Genomic DNA, 19,011 nt, shown 5'->3' with positions numbered 1-19,011 from the left:
TATGCTTTATGCAGAGTAATTTAGATTTAACAGGAACTGGCAGGTGTTTACCAAATCTATGTGCTCTTTTCCCCTGTGCACTGAGCTAAATATACTTCTCAGCCTCCCCTGCAGTGACATGTTGCTATGTGACTGGACTCAAATATCAGGGGAAAGCTCATGCAGCACTTTCAGGCTTGGCTTATTAACATTTTCATACCCTGCCTGCTGGATGCTTGATACAGATGAGGACAATGACTTTAGAAGTCAGTATTGAAGATGGTGAGTGACAAGATGCCAGGAGCCTGGGTACGTGAAATGTCATTCAAAAGAGTCAAGTGCCTATCAGCAAAGCCTATTTTTGAATTCATCTGACAAGAAATAGAATTCTATTATCTTAAGTCACTGAGAAATGAAAGATTATTTATTACAACAGCTACCACTATCCTAATAAATAAAACACAGGGGTGCCTGGGTGGCTCAGTCGGTTAAGCTTCCAACTTTGGCTTGAGTCATGATCTCGGGACTTGTGAGTTCGAGCCCCACGTTGGGCTCCATGTAGACACCTCAGAGACTGGAGCTGGCTTTGGATTCTGTGTTTTCCTCTTTCCCTGCCCTCCCGCATTTTTGCCCTTTCTCTCTCTCAAAAATAAGTAAGCATTAAAAAAAATTAAATGAAGAACAATACAAGGCTTTATTTAATAATAACTCTAGTAAATGTACTTAATAAGGATCTAATGGTGGAGGATAATTGGAAAAACTTCTGGGATGTGAGTTTTGGTCACTTCTCTTCAACATTTAGTAATAATAAGAGCTTGGACAAGCTACACAACTTTTCTCTGAGACACGCTTTTTTTTTTTGAGAGACACACAGAGAGAGAATGATTAAGTGGGGGAAGGGAAAAGGGGAAGGGAGAGAGAGAATCTTGAGCAACCCCATGCCCAGCATGGAAACCAAAGTGAGGTTCAATGCAGGACTTGATCTCGTAACTGTATATTATGACCTAAGCTGAAGTCAAGACTCAGATCCTTAATAAATGAGCCACCCAGGTGTCCCTCTAAAAGACTATCTCCTTCTAAATGCCAACAGATATGATGGTTTAGTTTTTGATTGTAGTTTTGTTAAAAAAGATAAAAAAGTTTATGTGAAGTTAGATTTCCATCATTCAAATCCTCTAGCCTTTTAAAATGAAGGCTACTTTCCATCTCCTTTGTACAATGTATCATCTATATTCTTCCATTATAACATCTGTCTAATTTTTCCACATGTTCCTGATATCTTCTTCAATAAAGTTAAAGGTCTTTAGCATCAGAAATCATACTTTATTCATCTTTGTCTTTCTAAGATTTAGCATAGTGATAAGAACATATTAGGATGGAAACTGTGATTTGGTGAGGATAGAACAAATGTAATATACTTCTCAAAGGTTAAAGTATGGCAGTGAGAGAGTATAAGAAGGGAGATGGGAATGGGGTCTCTGAGAAATGACATAGAAGGGAGGGGAGGTGGTAGTAATGGATATGAGCTACCATTACTAGATGAAGTCTGGAAATTAACTATACAAGATTCGGGAAATTTATTCTGTGAATAAAGAATATAACTGGAGGCATTAGATAGGTTATTTAGCCATGAAATTGGCTAAATTGCTGTTAGTTGCAGAAATATCACAGCCTACTGATGCTGATAAGAGTTATAAAGGAAAGCGTCTGGGGAACAGAATTCAATAAATCTTTGTGATGTCTCCAAATCTGGTTTGTTCCCAGGTTGATCACTTCTAACAAGACAAAGACTTGGATAAAATAAATTAGTCTTCAAATATGATTTTATGCTCTTGAGCCTATTCTCTGGTATAAAATATGTCAATGTCCTTGTCTCTGCTATCCTTATGATCTACACTGTGACTCTCACCACAAACGTCACCCTTATTTTCCTCATCTGGGTGGATTCTCATCTCCACACACACATATATTTTCTGCTCAGCTAAATTGCTCTCATGGACCTGACATTAATCTCCTGCACTATACTCAAGACGGCAACTGACTTCTCAGGGAAGAGAAACATCTCACAGGTTGCCTGTTAAACTCAGATCTTTTTTCTTCTGGACTCTAGTAATTGCTGAGTGTATCCTTATTACCCTCATGTCCTTTGGCCAGTATGTGACAATTTGTAACCTTCTGAGATATACCCTGATAATAAGCCAGAAAGTGTATCTGCAGATGGCTATTATCTCCTGTATGTGGGTGCCTTTACATTACATCATTTGCACACACAGTTTATTCTATCTATTTCCCCATCTGTGGTTCCAGAGAGGTTTCCCATTTCCTCTGTGAAGTCATGGCCATTCTAAAATTGGACTGTGAGCACATTTCTGCCTATAAGAAGGGTGTAGTGATGACAACCGTTATGATGCTGCTCACTCCCTTGTCCTTTATCCTGTTTTCTTATACTCTCATTTTCCTTGCTATCCTCAGCATGAACTCCCTGGAGGGCAGAAATAAAGCCCTGGCCACCTGTTACTCCCACTTGACTGTGGTGAGCCTCTACTTTGGCCAGCCATGCTGGTCTACATGAGGCCTAATACTTATCACAGTCCCAAGCTGGACCAGTTTCTCTTTATGCTTGGTTGTATCCTCACCCCCATGATGAACCCTCTCATACACAGTCTGAGGAGCAAGGAGGTGGTGAGTGCTCTGATAAAAGTGTTGGAATGCTGCCTAACATCAAATTAGACCACAAATATAAGATGAATATCAATCACTACCTATTTTCATTTCCATCTAAATCAGGCCTTCTTAGATGTTCAGGTTTTAGTCCTGGTCTTTTCATAATTAAAATTGCAATGGGACCACTGGCTGTATGGATTCTCTCTCTCTCTCTCTCTCTCTCTCTGTCTCTGTATATGTAGATAGACATAGGTAGATACAGAGATGGAGAGAGATTTATCCATATAGATAGATATCTGTATATATCTACATGTGTCTCTATATCTATCTATCTATCTATCTATCTTATGTTTGACAATGTTTGGCCCACACCCTCAGATTATGGGCCAGCAGGAGTTAGGCACTCCCAGTTGATGATTGATGGTGAGGGTGGTGATGATAGTGGTAGTAAATATGATGATAATGTAGTTGGAATGCTGGTATGTAAGGTGATGGAGGTAATGATGTTAACGATGATGTAATTTCACCAAGAAAAGTAATTGAATTAGCAATCCTTCATTCAACTACAAAGGTAATGTATACCAATTTCAGTCCTTGAAAGAGGCCAACCACCGCTGAAAGTCTAGGGATGTTTCATTTTCCAAAGATCTGTAAGTGAAGATAAGAATTAAATTGAGTTCTTGATTTCTAATCTTTTAAATGAAGGGGTTAGATAATAAACCTAAACAAAAAGCCAATTATATTAGTCTATTTTAAATATTTTTCACTTAACATTTCAATTATTTTATAGAATTGCCCCTATTATCAAAAATAATCTGTATTATCAAAAATATTAGGACATTTTTTTTAGTTTTAACTCTTTATTTGTAAAATTACATAATTATATAGACTTGATGGAAATAGACAGTTATTTACAGGCATCTATTACTGGAATTTATTTATTTATTTATTTATTTATTTATTTTTGTTTTACGTTTCTAGTGACTTTCTGCCATGTAATGTCAAAGGATAAAATATTCAAATTTTAGCAGAAAGGGAAATAGAATGAATGTAGCTGAACCTATAAATGTGGAAGAATTCCTGTCTTAATATCTGACAGTATGAACCCAAATGGACAGCAATTGAACTTAAAGGATTTCATAATTTACTAGTACATTCATCACATTTTAATTCTCATTGTTGAGTGACTGAAATATCACAATGTAAACTTATTTAGACAGTTATTTAACACCCAGAAAGGAAAGTATATGTCCATATATCTAGATAGATAGATAGACAGATATATTGATGATATATAGATATATGGACAGATACACACACACACACACACACACATATATATATTTATATATATATTTCCATATATATATACATATATATATGGAAATCATAATGTATATGTATAAATCATCCCTAAATATCTAGGGGAAAATATAAATCATTTTTAAATCTGAAATATATTGAAGGTTATATGAAAAAATGTTTTGATCTACAAAATGGATAAGTAACAACATTTTAGGCTATTCTTCATATAGGTGATTAATGCAAATTATTTCTGCAAGGAAAAAAATGTATGTACCAACTTAAGTATAGGGAAGGGTGGATTGGGGAAGAATTATAAACCAGAAACCTTTTCTTTAAAGATTTTTTAAAATTTAAATTTGAGTTTTTTAACATGAAGTATTTTTTAGTAATTACTGCACCCAGTGAAAGGCTAGAACTTACAACCTTGAGACCAAGAGTTATATGCTCTATTAACTGAGCCACCCAGGCACCCCTAAACCAAAAATATTTTTGGCAGTGATTGAGCTGATACATGCAAGGACATGTGCTTTAGCCTATAAGCATTGATTCAGGTATCAGCTGTCATTTTTAAGCATTTCTAACAATAAATCTGAATTCCTTGCACTTAACTTTTCTTTCCAATATAAATATTCTATTAAACTAAATAAACAAAAGAGGCAATGGTTTACAAATGCCCTACTCAGATGGTTAAAAGTATACTCAAAGAGCCATTCTGCTTCAATTTGTTTCAGTGAAGTGGTACCATAGTTTGGGAAAAGCTCAGTATGGCAGAGCTCTCTTCCACACTGGGGTGAAGCAGGACGAGTTCACTTGGATGGGACTTGAGCTGAAAAAAGGAAATGAGATCCACAGTTCTTAGTTGCTTTAAGGTCTAGTGGCTTCACACAAAGTTGTATAATTGCCGTCTTCCTCCTTGCAGAAACAAATGGCTTTAATACATTGCCTTCTTTTTTAAGATAATAAATGTGAAAGGCTGGGAAAAGAAAATCCTCAGGCAAAGTTCTCATCCATTTGCTCACTGTAGCAGATATCATTTGTTAAAAGAGTTCTGGTAAACCAAGCAGTTAGGAAAAAAGACATAAAGAGTCCAATGCCTTGTCAAAAATATACCTTCATGGAGAACAAATCTATGTGGCAGAAACCACTTATTTCTTATCTAATTGGAAAACTTTCTCTGTAAATATCTAAAAAAAGAAGATAAAGTTATCTAGTTCAACTGCATTTCCTACAGTTCTAAAAATAAATGAAATAAGACACTTCGGAAGATAAAATATGACTAAGTAAAGACTTGTGACAGAGCAGGGCAGGAGGTGGGTAAAGTAGAATGGGAAAGCAACTCTTCTCTCTTCTTAGATTGGAATTTCTTTGGTAGGGAAACTGTTAACACTCTAACATAAACTTAAGATTCACTAAAATAAAAATTGCGTTTTGTAGATAACTGAATTGATACTGGTCTCTTATTGTCCTCTTCTTTTGAAATGAACAATTAGAAGACCAGAATCCTCACTATTTTTTTTTTCAGATTTTATTTTATTTATTTTATTTTTATTTTTATTTTTTATTTTTTAAAATTTACATCAAGATTAGTTAGCATATAATGCAACAATGATCTCAGGAGTAGATTCCTTAATGCCCCTTACCCATTTAATATCCTCACTATTAAACAGAATCTCATCACTGAATATTGTAATGAAATTACTCTTAAATTCTAATTATTCTAACCAAACAATTTCAGTTTCTGTATTCGACTTTTTTTCCTCTTGAATGATTTAAATTCCACATCTTGGGGCATTTTTATTATAATGTAACCATCCTCCCTCTCCCATCCCACAGACAGGTTTGCCATATTATTTAAGGTGTAATTGCCACCCATTTGATTGCCTTGGTTTCGGTTGCCATTATTTTGCCTATAGGATGTGAAGACTTTCTATATTTTCATCCTGATTATTCCCTTTTAATCTGTGAGGAAATTGTGCCCCTCTTCTCCCATATGAGATCAGAGACCTCACACACAAAAATCTGAAGTCAGACTGGAATAAGCCCACCGTAGTCATTCAAAGAAAAAAAAAATGCTGTCATTCTAGTCTAGAGCTGAGAAAATCCTGGTCTCCATGTAACTTTAACACTATTGCACTTAAGATTCTTTAGTACTTACAGCTAAAAGAATGTGAAGAGTTGGAATCAGTGGCTATATGGCTTCATCAATTTCAAAGAAAGAAAACTCATGTGAAGCCCAAAGTCAAGGAAAGCATGAATATACATTATAGTCTCTGAATGCCCCCTCACCTTCACCTATGTTGTCTCTTGTTCTGTCCCTCCCTCATCTATTTCTTGGTATTTCTCTTTTTATCTATTTCTCAGTATCTCTTTCTTTATCTGTAATTACTCCTACATCTCAGGTCTCCCATGTCTTTCAGTAGCCCTTTCTTGAATACACTTCTGAATTGTTTTGCCAGATATAATCTTTTTTATTATCTTTTCCATTTTTTTTCAAATTTTTTTTTTTGCCATTTCCCTTTGACGCCCAAACCTCAGCTTTCTGTGTTAAAGTGCCAATATTATTGGTGATAAAAAAGAATGAAATCTTACCGTTTGCAACAATATAGATGAATCTATAGAGTGTATCATGCTAAGTGAAATAAGTCAGGCAAAGAAAGATAAATATCATATGATTTCACTTTTATGTGGAATTTAAGAAACACAACAGATAAGCAGGGGGAATTAAGGGATATTAAGATAAAAAATATAGAGGGAGACAAACCATAAGAGATTTAAATACAGAGAATAAACTGAGGGTAGCTAGAGGGGAGGTGGGTAGGGAGGTGGATTAAATGGGTGATGAGCATTAAGGAGAGAACTTGTTGGCATGAGTACTGGGTGTTATATACAAGTGACAAATCACTGTGTTCTACTCCTGAAACCAATACTACACTGTATGTTAACTAACTCAAATTTAAATAAATATATTTTAAAAAATAAAGTGTTGCAGAGAGAACATTTTTGAATGTTCGTTCACTGAAATAAATTTTATATATTTATACATTTTATGAAAAAATATAATTGAGTCTTTTATATTCCTCACTCTAAAGAAAATAACCGTTTACCTTTGGGGGTTCTTTATAATTTCCATTTTATTATATGTAATTTAATTATTAGAAAATTACTTTTTCATGTCCTAATATTAATTAATTCCCATATTAATAGTTAAGGATATAGACAAACAATCCAAGCAATTTACCCTTTCACTGGAACCTCAGAAATGAAATATTCCTTACCTCCAGAAAGATTTTATATCTTGCCCTACCTGCAATCTCACTAACCACTATATTAAGCTCTAAGAAATGCTAAGAGCTAACTTTTTAAAGGTGCATATAATTGGTACTACAAGCTGAATGATTCCAACTATGGGGATATTTGCTATTATGTAAACAACATATCCAGTCAATTGAATGAATCTTTCTAACTCCATCAGTACCTCATAGCATTGTACAAGAAGAGCTGCCCAGATATATTTCTAATTTAGTGTAACAGTGAATGAATTTCTTCAGAATATTTGACACCAGAGTTTCTCAGAATTATTCCAGCAAGAAGTTGCAAATCAAAGCTGTTTGAGTTACAGTGAGAGAGCCACCAAGTTGCTGTCAAAACTGACTCTTCTGCACACTCAGTCATCCACCAAGTGTGAGCCCCAGTGTAGACTGGTACATCCAGTTTTCTGCAGTCTCTGTCAATTGAGTCCACTTTCACGTTGGAATTTAAAAGTACCTGACATTCCTTTGTCATGTATGGACTATTCTCACTAAGATTAAATCTATGTTATCATGTTCTTCGGGTTATCCAGTCTTTCCATCTTTGATTTCTGTGTTCACCAAACCAAGCATCTACTTAACAATAAATAAAATGGACTTTTCCACACATTCAAAATGTTTCACACATTTTAATATTGCTAACAGAGCCAGAAGTGGAAAGCTTATATTAACAAAATGGAAAAGATTTTCAAGAACTTACAAATACACAGACTCTGGTTTTCCTACCAATAAACACAGACTTTTTCCCCTTTCCACGAGTTTTCAGGTGAAATGTGTCGAAGCTCAGACACAAAACCAGGAAATAAAATAGTCAATGCAGACTTCATTTTCTAAGACTATACTGTAAGAACTTCTTTGTATCTTCACTTCCACTCATCTTCCATCCAGGTTGTTTTTATAACTGGAAAAACAGTGACAATTCACCTTTATGCAACCTGCGCCTCTTTCCCTGCACTAGCTTCATCCACCACCATCTCCAAAACAACCTCCAACTTCTCAAAGTGGAGGAAGTCCTCACAAGCATGCTATGGAACACATTTTCTTTTCACATGTTACTTACTAAATATTTCCTTTTGACTCCTCTGTCTTATAAATTATTCCTAGATGTCAGTCTTGGTAAAATTCTCACAGAGTTCTGGATTTCTAATCTTTTAAATGAAGGGGTTAGATAATAGACCTAAACAATAAGCCAATTAAATTAGTCTATTTTAAATATTTTTCTTCACTTAAAATTTCAATTATTTTATAGAATTGTCCCTATTATCAAAAATAATCTATAGTAGGAGTATTTCTTAGTTTCAAGTCTTTATTTGTAAAAATACATAATTATATTAGACTTGGTGGAAATAGACAGTTATTTGCAGGCTTATATTATTAGAATGAATTTTATTATAAACAAACAATTATTAAACCATTTACTATTCATGAAAGTTTCTCTAAAGTTTTCAGCTGTATTTGCTTGTCTTTACAAGGAGTCAGCAATAATCCAAAGCAAAAGTTTCATTTGAATATAAAGGGCCCCAAATGTCCATTGACTGATGAATGGAATTGAATATATGCATTTATATATATGTATATATAATTGAATATATGTGTTTATATCACATATATAAAATATAAAATATTTATATAAAATATAAAATATGTGTATTATATACACATATATAAAATGGAAGATTACACAGCCATCAAAACCATCAAAAAGAATGAAATCTTGCCATTTGCCAGAACCTGGAAAGAACTAGAATGTATTATGCAAAATAAGTCAATCAGAGAAAGTCAAATACCATATAATTTCACTCATATGTGGGATTTAAGAAACAAACCAGATGAACGTATTGGAGAAGGGGTATAAAAAGAGAGAAGGAAACAAACCATAAGGTATTCTTAGAGAACAAACAGGGTTGATGGATGGAAGTGGGTGGGGTATGAGCTAGATGGGTGATGGGTGTTAACAGGTCCTTTGTTACCATGAGCACTGCATGTTATATGTAAGTGATGAATCAGTAAATTCTAGTCCTGAAACCAATATTGTACTGTATGTTAACTAAGTGAACTTAAAATCAAAGTTTGAAAAGAAAAAGAAAAGGCCCTATAAGTTGAAATAAATGACAGTATAATCTATACATTTACAGATATTTATTATTGCTAATATAAATATTAATTTATGTTGCATATAGGAAACATAAAAGACAGTAAAATGTAATAGTAATGAAGTGGGGAGAAAATACAAAACCAAGTTATTACGGATTCAGGTCTCCTTTTTCCAACACAAATAAAACACAAGTGTTCTGTCTGCTTTATGAAATTAGCTGTCAACATCTCATTATAAATGAAACACCCAAAGGGCTCCTTCTCCCGATTGTACATCACTGTATGTGGTACTTTCTGAAGCACTTGGAATGGACACCCTTATGGCATTTCTCACTGTAGTGGCAGAGAGCACACTAGATCTTGTCCTGGTTGATGACCCAGTGTCCAATCATGCCAAAGTGGCTCTCAGTTTCCAGCTTCCTGTTTCATTTCCCTTGTCACATCACTGTCTAGATACACACAGGCCACATATCTCTGGAGGGCCAGGAGGTCTACTTGGGAATCATGGCTGCAGATCTTGTGTAACTGCCATGTATTGCGGAGGTCAGCGCCAATGAGGCTTGAGTACCACTTTGTACCTCGGATCTTCACTTTGTACTTGGCAATATTCTGGTCCACCTGCTGACACTACCCACCTTTTCCTGGTACAGCTTTACCAGGGATGGTTGGCGGACCTGGTTCTATGCTTTGATTATTCCTGAATGATAATTGGTCATCCCCACTGTTTCTATACCCACAACGTTGGAGCAGATGTTGACCACACTGCTATCATGCTAGCAGCAAACAATGATCTCCTCACTCTCATCAACTTTATACTCAAATGAACTCCCTCTTCATTTTTAAAATCCTTTGTGATCTTTGAGGGGACTTTGCTCAGTCCTGTATTCATGAAGTTTCTGCGGCCTTCACCTCCTTTATCCTCAAAATGGACATAAGTTTGACACTTATAAAAACCTTGTCAAAAAATATGTGTTGTGGCAGACAGCCATGTTCCTGAAGAACATCCACAAAATTTGCCACCATACTGCCACCTCAGCCCAAGCCCCTGTCTGACTTGGTGAACAGTGTGCCCTGTGAGGGCGCAAACCACACAAGATAGCCCCTGCTTGTTATTCCACACCAGATCTTGTTGCCCAGCTCCATGGGTTTCTCAACAGGCAGCTGCTTGGATCCCTGGTGCCCAAAGTATTCACACATGGACTCACCAAAGCTGTAGAACTCTTCCAGGGGTGCGTGCTTCTGGAAATTGCAATTAATCCAGACAATGAGAGCCCTGACTTTGGCAAACCTATCACTATCGTCCAGCTTATTGTTAACTGCAAAATGCATGTATGCGTGAGAAAACCAGTTCAAATCTGTCCCTTCTAATTGCATCAGGTACAAGATGGGCATGTGAATTGGGAGATGTTTCTCAAAACATCCTCCTCCTTGGATAGGCTACATAGGTCTGACCTCTGGGGAAGTGAGTTATTTCTCATGTTCTGTGTGGGCCAGGAAGAGAGCCCAACTTTCAAGGATAAGAAACCTGAAGTCCTTCCCATGGACCTCAGATTGAGGTTATTAGGGGACAGTAACCATCTTCACACCTCCCCCAGTCTCTCCTGGTTTGTAACAGTAGACCCAGGCTTAACATCCTGGGTTTCCACAAGTCTCACTACCTCAGCTGCTGCTTGCCCCCTGCCTCCAAATGCCTTCTACACATGGCAGTTCATACCCTTAGAGTGGGAATGCTTCCAGAAACTGAGAAACCCCATTAACAAACATCTTGTGCATTAAGAGATGAGGAGAGTAAATCACATTTGTTGATCACATGTAGATCCTGGAGCTAAAAGCCACTTCAGTACCACATGCACTGCTTTGTCTGCCTCACCTTTTCCTGAGTGTCACTTGTCTCCTCTCCTTCCTTTGCTTAGTGAGGCCAGCAGGATTAAGGGCTTAAAATGTGATAGGCTTGGCCTTTCAAAAAGAGAGGAGTAATTACTTGCATAAAGCCTTTCATCAAACAGCACTTAACTTGAAGTTGAAACTAAGATGAACTGGGAACGTGGGGTCGTCTTTATGTGCAGAGACAAAGAATCTGTAATAAGAGATAAGTCAATTAATAAAAAGTATCTTGGAATCAGGGAAGATGGCGGCGTAGGAGGACGCTGGGCTCACCGCGCGTCCTGCTGATCACTTAGATTCCACCTACACCTGCCTAAATAACCCAGAAAACCGCCAGAGGATTAGCAGAACGGAGTCTCCAGAGCCAAGCACAGACAAGAGGCCCACAGAAGAGGATAGGAAGGGCAGCGAGGCGGTGCACGTTGCACGGACTGGCGGTAGGGAGCCTGGGTGGAGGGGCAGCCTGCCGGCCAAGCAGAGCACCCGAGTCTGACTGGCAAAAGCGGAGGGGCTGGACAGAGTGCATTCCGATAGCAAGCATGACTTAGCGTCTGGGAGGTCATAAGTTAACAGCTCTGCTCAGAAAGCAGGAAGGCTGGAGGACAAAGGGAGGGAGAGCTGCTGAGCCCCCGGATGACAGAGCTCAGTTTGGTGGGGAACAAAGGCGCTCGCCAGCACCATCTCCCTCACCCATCCCCCAGCCAAAAATCCCAAAGGGAACCAGTTCCTGCCAAGGAACTTGCTCCCTCTGCACAAACACCCAACTCTGTGCTTCTGCAGAGCCAAACCTCCGGCAGCGGATCTGACTCCCTCCCGCTGCCACAGGGCCCCTCATGAAGTGGATCACCTAAGGAGAAGTGAGCTAAGCCTGCCCCTCCGGCCCCCATGCACCTTGCCTACCCACCCCAGCTAATACGCCAGATCCCCAGCACCACAAGCCTGGCAGTGTGCAAGTAGCCCAGACTGGCCATGCCACCCCACAGTGAATCCCGCACCTAGGAGAGGGGAGGAGAAGGCACACACCAGTCTGACTGTGGCCCCAGCGGTGGGCTGGGGGCAGACATCAGGTCTGACTGCGGCACCCCCCCCAACTCCAGTTATACACCACAGCACAGGGGAAGTGCCCTGCAGGTCCTCACCACTCCAGGGACTATCCAAAATGGCCAAACGGAAGAATTCCCCTCAGAAGATTCTCCAGGAAATAACAACAGCTAATCAACTGATCAAAAAGGATTTAAATAATATAACAGAGTGAATTTAGAATAATAGTCATAAAATTAATCGCTGGGCTTGAAAACAGTATAGAGGACAGCAGAGAATCTCTTGCTACAGAGACCAAGGGACTAAGGAACAGTAACGAGGAGCTGAAAAACGCTTTAAACGAAATGCAAAACAAAATGGAAACCACGACGGCTCAGATTGAAGAGGCAGAGGAGAGAATAGGTGAACTAGAAGATAAAGTTATGGAAAAAGAGGAAGCTGAGAGAAAGCGAGATAAAAAATCCAGGAGTATGAGGGGAAAATTAGAGAACTAAGTGATACACTAAAAAGAAATAATATACGCATAATTGGTATCCCAGAGGAGGAAGAGAGAGGGAAAGGTGCTGAAGGGGTACTTGAAGAAATAATAGCTGAGAACTTCCCTGAACTGGGGAAAGAAAAAGGCATTGAAATCCAAGAAGCACAGAGAACTCCCTTCAGACGTAACTTGAATCGATCTTCTGCACGACATATCATAGTGAAACTGGCAAAATACAAGGATAAAGAGAAAATTCTGAAAGCAGCAAGGGATAAATGTGCCCTCACATATAAAGGGAGACCTATAAGACTCATGACGGATCTCTCCTTTGAAACTTGGCAGGCCAGAAAGGATTGACACGATATCTTCAGTGTGCTAAAGAGAAAAAATATGCAGCCGAGAATCCTTTATCCAGCAAGTCTGTCATTTAGAATAGAAGGAGAGATAAAGGTCTTCCCAAACAAACAAAAACTGAAGGAATTTGTCACCACTAAACCAGCCCTACAAGAGATCCTAAGGGGGATTTGTGAGACAAAGTACCAGAGACATCGCTACAAGCATAAAACATACAGACATCACAATGACTCTAAACCCGTATCTTTCTATAATAACACTGAATGTAAATGGACTAAATGCGCCAACCAAAAGACATAGGGTATCAGAATGGATAAAAAAACAAGACCCATCTATTTGCTGTCTATAAGAGACTCATTTTAGATCTGAGGACACCTTTAGATTGAGAGTGAGGGGATGGAGAACTATTTATCACACTACTGGAAGCCAAAAGAAAGCTGGAGTAGCCATACTTATATCAGACAAACTAGACTTTCAATTAAAGGCTGTAACAAGAGATGAAGAAGGGCATTATATAATAATTATAGGGTCTATCCATCAGGAAGAGCTAACAATTATAAATGTCTATGCACCAAATACCGGAGCCCCCAAATATATAAAACAATTACTCATAAACATAAGCAACCTTATTGATAAGAATGTGGTAATTGCAGGGGACTTTAACACTGCACTTACAGAAATGGATAGATCATCTAGACACACGGTCAATAAAGAAACAAGGGCCCTGAATGATACATTGGATCAGATGGACTTGACAGATATATTTAGAACTCTGCATCCCAAAGCAACAGAATATACTTTCTTCTCGAGTGCACATGGAACATTCTCCAAGATAGATCATATACTGGGTCACAAAACAGCCCTTCATAAGTTTACAAGAATTGAAATTATACCATGCATACTTTCAGACCACAATGCTATGAAGCTTGAAATCAACCACAGGAAAAAGTCTGGAAAACCTCCAAAAGCATGAAGGTTAAAGAACACCCTACTAACGAATGAGTGGGTCAACCAGGCAATTAGAGAAGAAACTAAAAAATATATGGAAACAAACGAAAATGAAAATACAACAATCCAAACGCTTTGGGATGCAGCGAAGGCAGTCCTGAGAGGAAAATAGGCAATCCAGGCCTATCTCAAGAAACAAGAAAAATCTCAAATACAAAATCTAACAGCACACCTAAAGGAAATAGAAGCAGAACAGCAAAGGCAGCCTAAACCCAGCAGAAGAAGAGAAATCATAAAGATCAGAGCAGAAATAAACAATATAGAATCTAAAAAAAACGGTAGAGCAGATCAACGAAACCAAGAGTTGGCTTTTTGAAAAATAAACAAAATTGACAAACCTCTAGCCAGGCTTCTCAAAAAGAAAAGGGAGATGACCCAAATAGATAAAATCATGAATGAAAATGGAATTATTACAACCAATCCCTCAGAGATACAAACAATTATCAGGGAATACCATGAAAAATTATATGCCAACAAATTGGACAACCTGGAAGAAATGGACAAATTCCTAAACACCCACACTCTTCCAAAACTTAATCAGGAGGAAATAGAAAGCTTGAACAGACTCATCACCAGCGAAGAAATTGAATCGGTTATCAAAAATCTCCCAACAAATAAGAGTCCAGGACCAGATGGCTTCCCAGGGGAGCTCTACCAGAGGTTTAAAGCAGAGATAATACCTATCCTTCTCAAGGTATTCCAAGAAATAGAAAGGGAAGGAAAACTTCCAGACTCATTCTATGAAGCCAGTATTACTTTGATTCCTAAACCAGACAGAGACCCAGTAACAAAAGAGAACTACAGGCCAATATCCCTGATGAATATGGATGCAAAAATTCTCACTAAGATACTAGCAAATCGAATTGAACAGCATATAAAAAGAATTATTCACCATGATCAAGTGGGATTCATTCCTGGGATGCAGGGCTGCTTCAACACTCGCAAATCAATCAACGTGATATACCACATTAATAAAAGAAAAGAGGGTCGCCTGGGTGGCACAGTCGGTTAAGTGTCCGACTTCAGCCAGGTCACGATCTCACGGTCTGTGAGTTCGAGCCCCGCGTCAGGCACTGGGCTGATGGCTCGGAGCCTGGAGTCTGTTTCCGATTCTGTGTCTCCCTCTCTCTCTGCCCCTCCCCCGTTCATGCTCTGTCTCTCTCTGTCCCAAAAATAAATAAAAAAAAAAGTTGAAAAAAAATAAAAAATAAATAAAAGAAAAGAGAAGAACCATATGATCCTGTCAATCGATGCAGAAAGGCCTTTGACAAAATCCAGCACCCTTTCTTAATAAAAACCCTTGAGAAAGTCGGGATAGAAGGAACATACTTAAAGATCATAAAAGCCATTTATGAAAAGCCCACAGCTAACATCATCCTCAACGGGGAAAAACTGAGAGCTTTTTCCCTGAGATCAGGAACATGACAGGGATGCCCACTCTCACCGCTGTTCTTTAACATAGTGTTGGAAGTGCTAGCATCAGCAATCAGACAACAAAAGGAAATCAAAGGCATCAAAATTGGCAAAGATGAAGTCAAGCTTTCGCTTTTTGCAGATGACATGATATTATACATGGAAAATACGATAGACTCCACCAAAAGTCTGCTAGAACTGATACATGAATTCAGCAAAGTTGCAGGATACAAAATCAATGTACAGAAATCAGTTGCATTCTTATACACTAACAATGAAGCAACAGAAAGACAAATAAAGAAACTGATCCCATTCACAATTGCACCAAGAAGCATAAAATACCTAGGAATAAATCTAACCAAAGATGTACAAGATCTGTATGCTGGAAACTATAGAAAGCTTAAGCAGGTAATTGAAGAAGATATAAAGAAATGGAAAGACATTCCCTGCTCATGGATTGGAAGAATAAATATTGTCAAAATGTCAATACTACCCAAAGCTATCTACACATTCAATGCAATCCCAATCAAAATTGCACCAGCATTCTTCTCAAAACTAGAACAAGCAATCCTAAAATTCATATGGAACCACAAAAGGCCCCGAATAGCTAAAGTAATTTTGAAGAAGAAGACCAAAGCAGGAGGCATCACAATCCCAGACTTTAGCCTCTACTACAAAGCTGTAATCAAGACAGCATGGTATTGGCACAAAAACAGACACATAGACCAATGGAATAGAATAGAAACCCCAGAACTAGACCCACAAACGTATGGCCAACTCATCTTTGACAAAGCAGGAAAGAACATCCAATGGAAAAAAGACAGTCTCTTTAACAAATGGTGCTGGGAGAACTGGACAGCAACATGCAGAAGGTTGAAACTAGACCACTTTCTCACACCATTCACAAAAATAAACTCAAAATGGATAAAGGACCTGAATGTGAGACAAGAAACCATCAAAACCCTAGAGGAGAAAGCAGGAAAAGACATCTCTGACCTCAGCCGTAGCAGTCTCTTACTTGACACAACCCCAAAGGCAAGGGAATTAAAAAGCAAAAGTGAATTGCTGGGACCTTATGAAGATAAAATCTTCTGCACAGCAAAGGAAACAACCAACAAAACTAAAAGGCAACCAACGGAATGGGAAAAGATATTTGCAAATGACATATCGGACAAAGGGCTAGTATCCAAAATCTATAAAGAGCTCACCAAACTCCACACCCGAAAAACAAATAACCCAGTGAAGAAATGGGCAGAAAACATGAATAGACACTTCTCTAAAGAAGACATCCGGATGGCCAACAGGCACATGAAAAGATGTTCAACGTCGCTCCTTATCAGGGAAATACAAATTAAAACCACACTCAGATATCACCTCACGCCAGTCAGAGTGGCCAAAATGAACAAATCAGGAGACTATAGATGCTGGAGAGGATGTGGAGAAACGGGAACCCTCTTGCACTGTTGCTGGGAATGCAAATTGGTGCAGCCGCTCTGGAAAGCAGTGTGAAGGTTCCTCAGAAAATTAAAAATAGACCTACCCTATGACCCAGCAATAGCACTGCTAGGAATTTGCCCAAGGGATACAGGAGTACTGATGCATAGGGGCACTTGTACCCCAATGTTTATAGCAGCACTCTCAACAATAGCCAAATTATGGAAAGAGCCTAAGTGTACATCAACTGATGAGTGGATAAAGAAATTGTGGTTTATATACACAATGGAATACTACGTGGCAATGAGAAAGAATGAAATATGGCCTTTTGTAGCAACGTGGATGGAACTGGAGAGTGTGATGCTAAGTGAAATAAGCCATACAGAGAAAGACAGATACCATATAGTTTCACTCTTATGTGGATCCTGAGAAACTTGACAGAAACCAATGGGGGAGGGGAAGGAAAAAAAAAAGAGGTTTGAGTGGGAGAGAGCCAAAGCATAGGAGACTGTTACAAACTGAGAACAAACTGAGGGTTGATGGGGGGTGGGAGGGAAGGGAGGGTGGTTGGGTGATGGGTATTGAGGAGGGCACCTTTTGGGATGAGCACTGGGTGTTGTATGGAAACCAATTTGACAATAAATTTCATATATTGAAAAAAAAAGAAAGAAAGAAAATTTAAAAAAGTATCTTAATTAACAATGCAATAGTACTTTGTCCACCATTTAAGAGAAAAAAAAAATCTCTAGCTTAAGCTTCACCAGCAACCAGAGGGTAATAATTTGCATACACACAGGAGATAGTATCTAGTTGATTGGCTAATTAGAGGGGAAGAAAGAACAAAATACCCACCTTACACCTCACAACAAAACACATTCTAAGTCACAGTTTCCACCATCATAACTTCTGGCATGTACGCCTGGATGAATCTTTGTTATGGGGGCTGTCTTGTGTACTATGAGATGTTTAGTACCTCCCAGGCCTCTATATACTAGATACCAATAGGATACCAAATATCCTACTTGTGAAAACCACAAAAGTTTTAGACATGGCAAACATCAATGGAGTACAGAATTATTCTTGGCTGACAACTACTATTCTAGATCAGCATTACTAACAAAAATTATTGTAATGATGGAAATGTTTTGTATCAACCCTTTCTAATATGTTAGCCATGAGGCATATATGATTGTTAAAGTTTTGATATATGACTAGTGTGATTGAGAACTTGAATTTTTAATTTTATGTAATAGCCACATGTGGTTGCCTATTGAACACGGTATTGGAAAGAAACCTTAGGTATATAAGTTATTTGTGCTTTATGGAATGTTTGTGATAATTGATTAAAATTTAATTATATTACTAGTTATTATTTGTAACATTTTCTCTGGCAAATTGATTCCTGTAGATATTATATCTTGGGGTGTGTGCAGTTCCATTTCCCAGAACATTTGAATATCAATGCCTATGTTAGAAAAATTGTCATTAACCTGTGGTAATAGTATTTGTGTGACAAATCCAGTTTTACACCAAATAGAGGTGAAAACACAGGAAAATACATTATAATACACGTGAAGGATTTTTATAGAGGTGTTCTGTTGCCACCGCCCCCCCCCCAAAAAAACTTCTTTTACCAATATACCATATGTTAGATTGATCTGGTTTCATAATAATAAAGCAGGTTGTTGTGAATTCTATACTCCTTTATTGTTCTGGACAGAGGTATATCACTTTTATCATCACAAACACCGATAGATATTCACATACAAAATGTATTATTATGCAGTAAAGTCCATCTTACTCCAATAGGAAGAATACACATAGAATTAATAAGCATCCCAACTACCCACTAATTGAACATCATAACTATGATTTGTGACTAATTTATGCATAACGGCAGTGGGACAACAATGATGTAAGTTACAAGTTCCTTTAGTAATTTTCTGTAGGTTAGGGTGACTATGTAATTTCCATAAATTCATATTTTGGGCTGCTGCTGTTAACACAGATGACATTGATTCATTGTCAGTTATAATACATCTGAATTAA

At 37.9% G+C, this 19,011-nt stretch overlaps 2 pseudogenes; one reads left to right on the top strand and one right to left on the bottom strand.

The window, feature by feature from the left end:
• The first annotated feature begins 233 nt into the window (after nt 1–233).
• Nucleotides 234–2,709, top strand: LOC122242017 (annotated as a pseudogene).
• A 6,916-nt stretch (nt 2,710–9,625) lies between these two features.
• LOC102964572 lies at nt 9,626–11,052 on the bottom strand (annotated as a pseudogene).
• Nucleotides 11,053–19,011: the final 7,959 nt, after the last annotated feature.

Source organism: Panthera tigris, chromosome A1, assembly GCF_018350195.1.
Source record: "Panthera tigris isolate Pti1 chromosome A1, P.tigris_Pti1_mat1.1, whole genome shotgun sequence".
Classification (NCBI taxonomy): domain Eukaryota; kingdom Metazoa; phylum Chordata; class Mammalia; order Carnivora; family Felidae; genus Panthera; species Panthera tigris.
The sequence above is the reverse complement of the archived record's forward strand: the minus strand, read 5'-3'. Positions and strand labels throughout refer to the sequence as shown.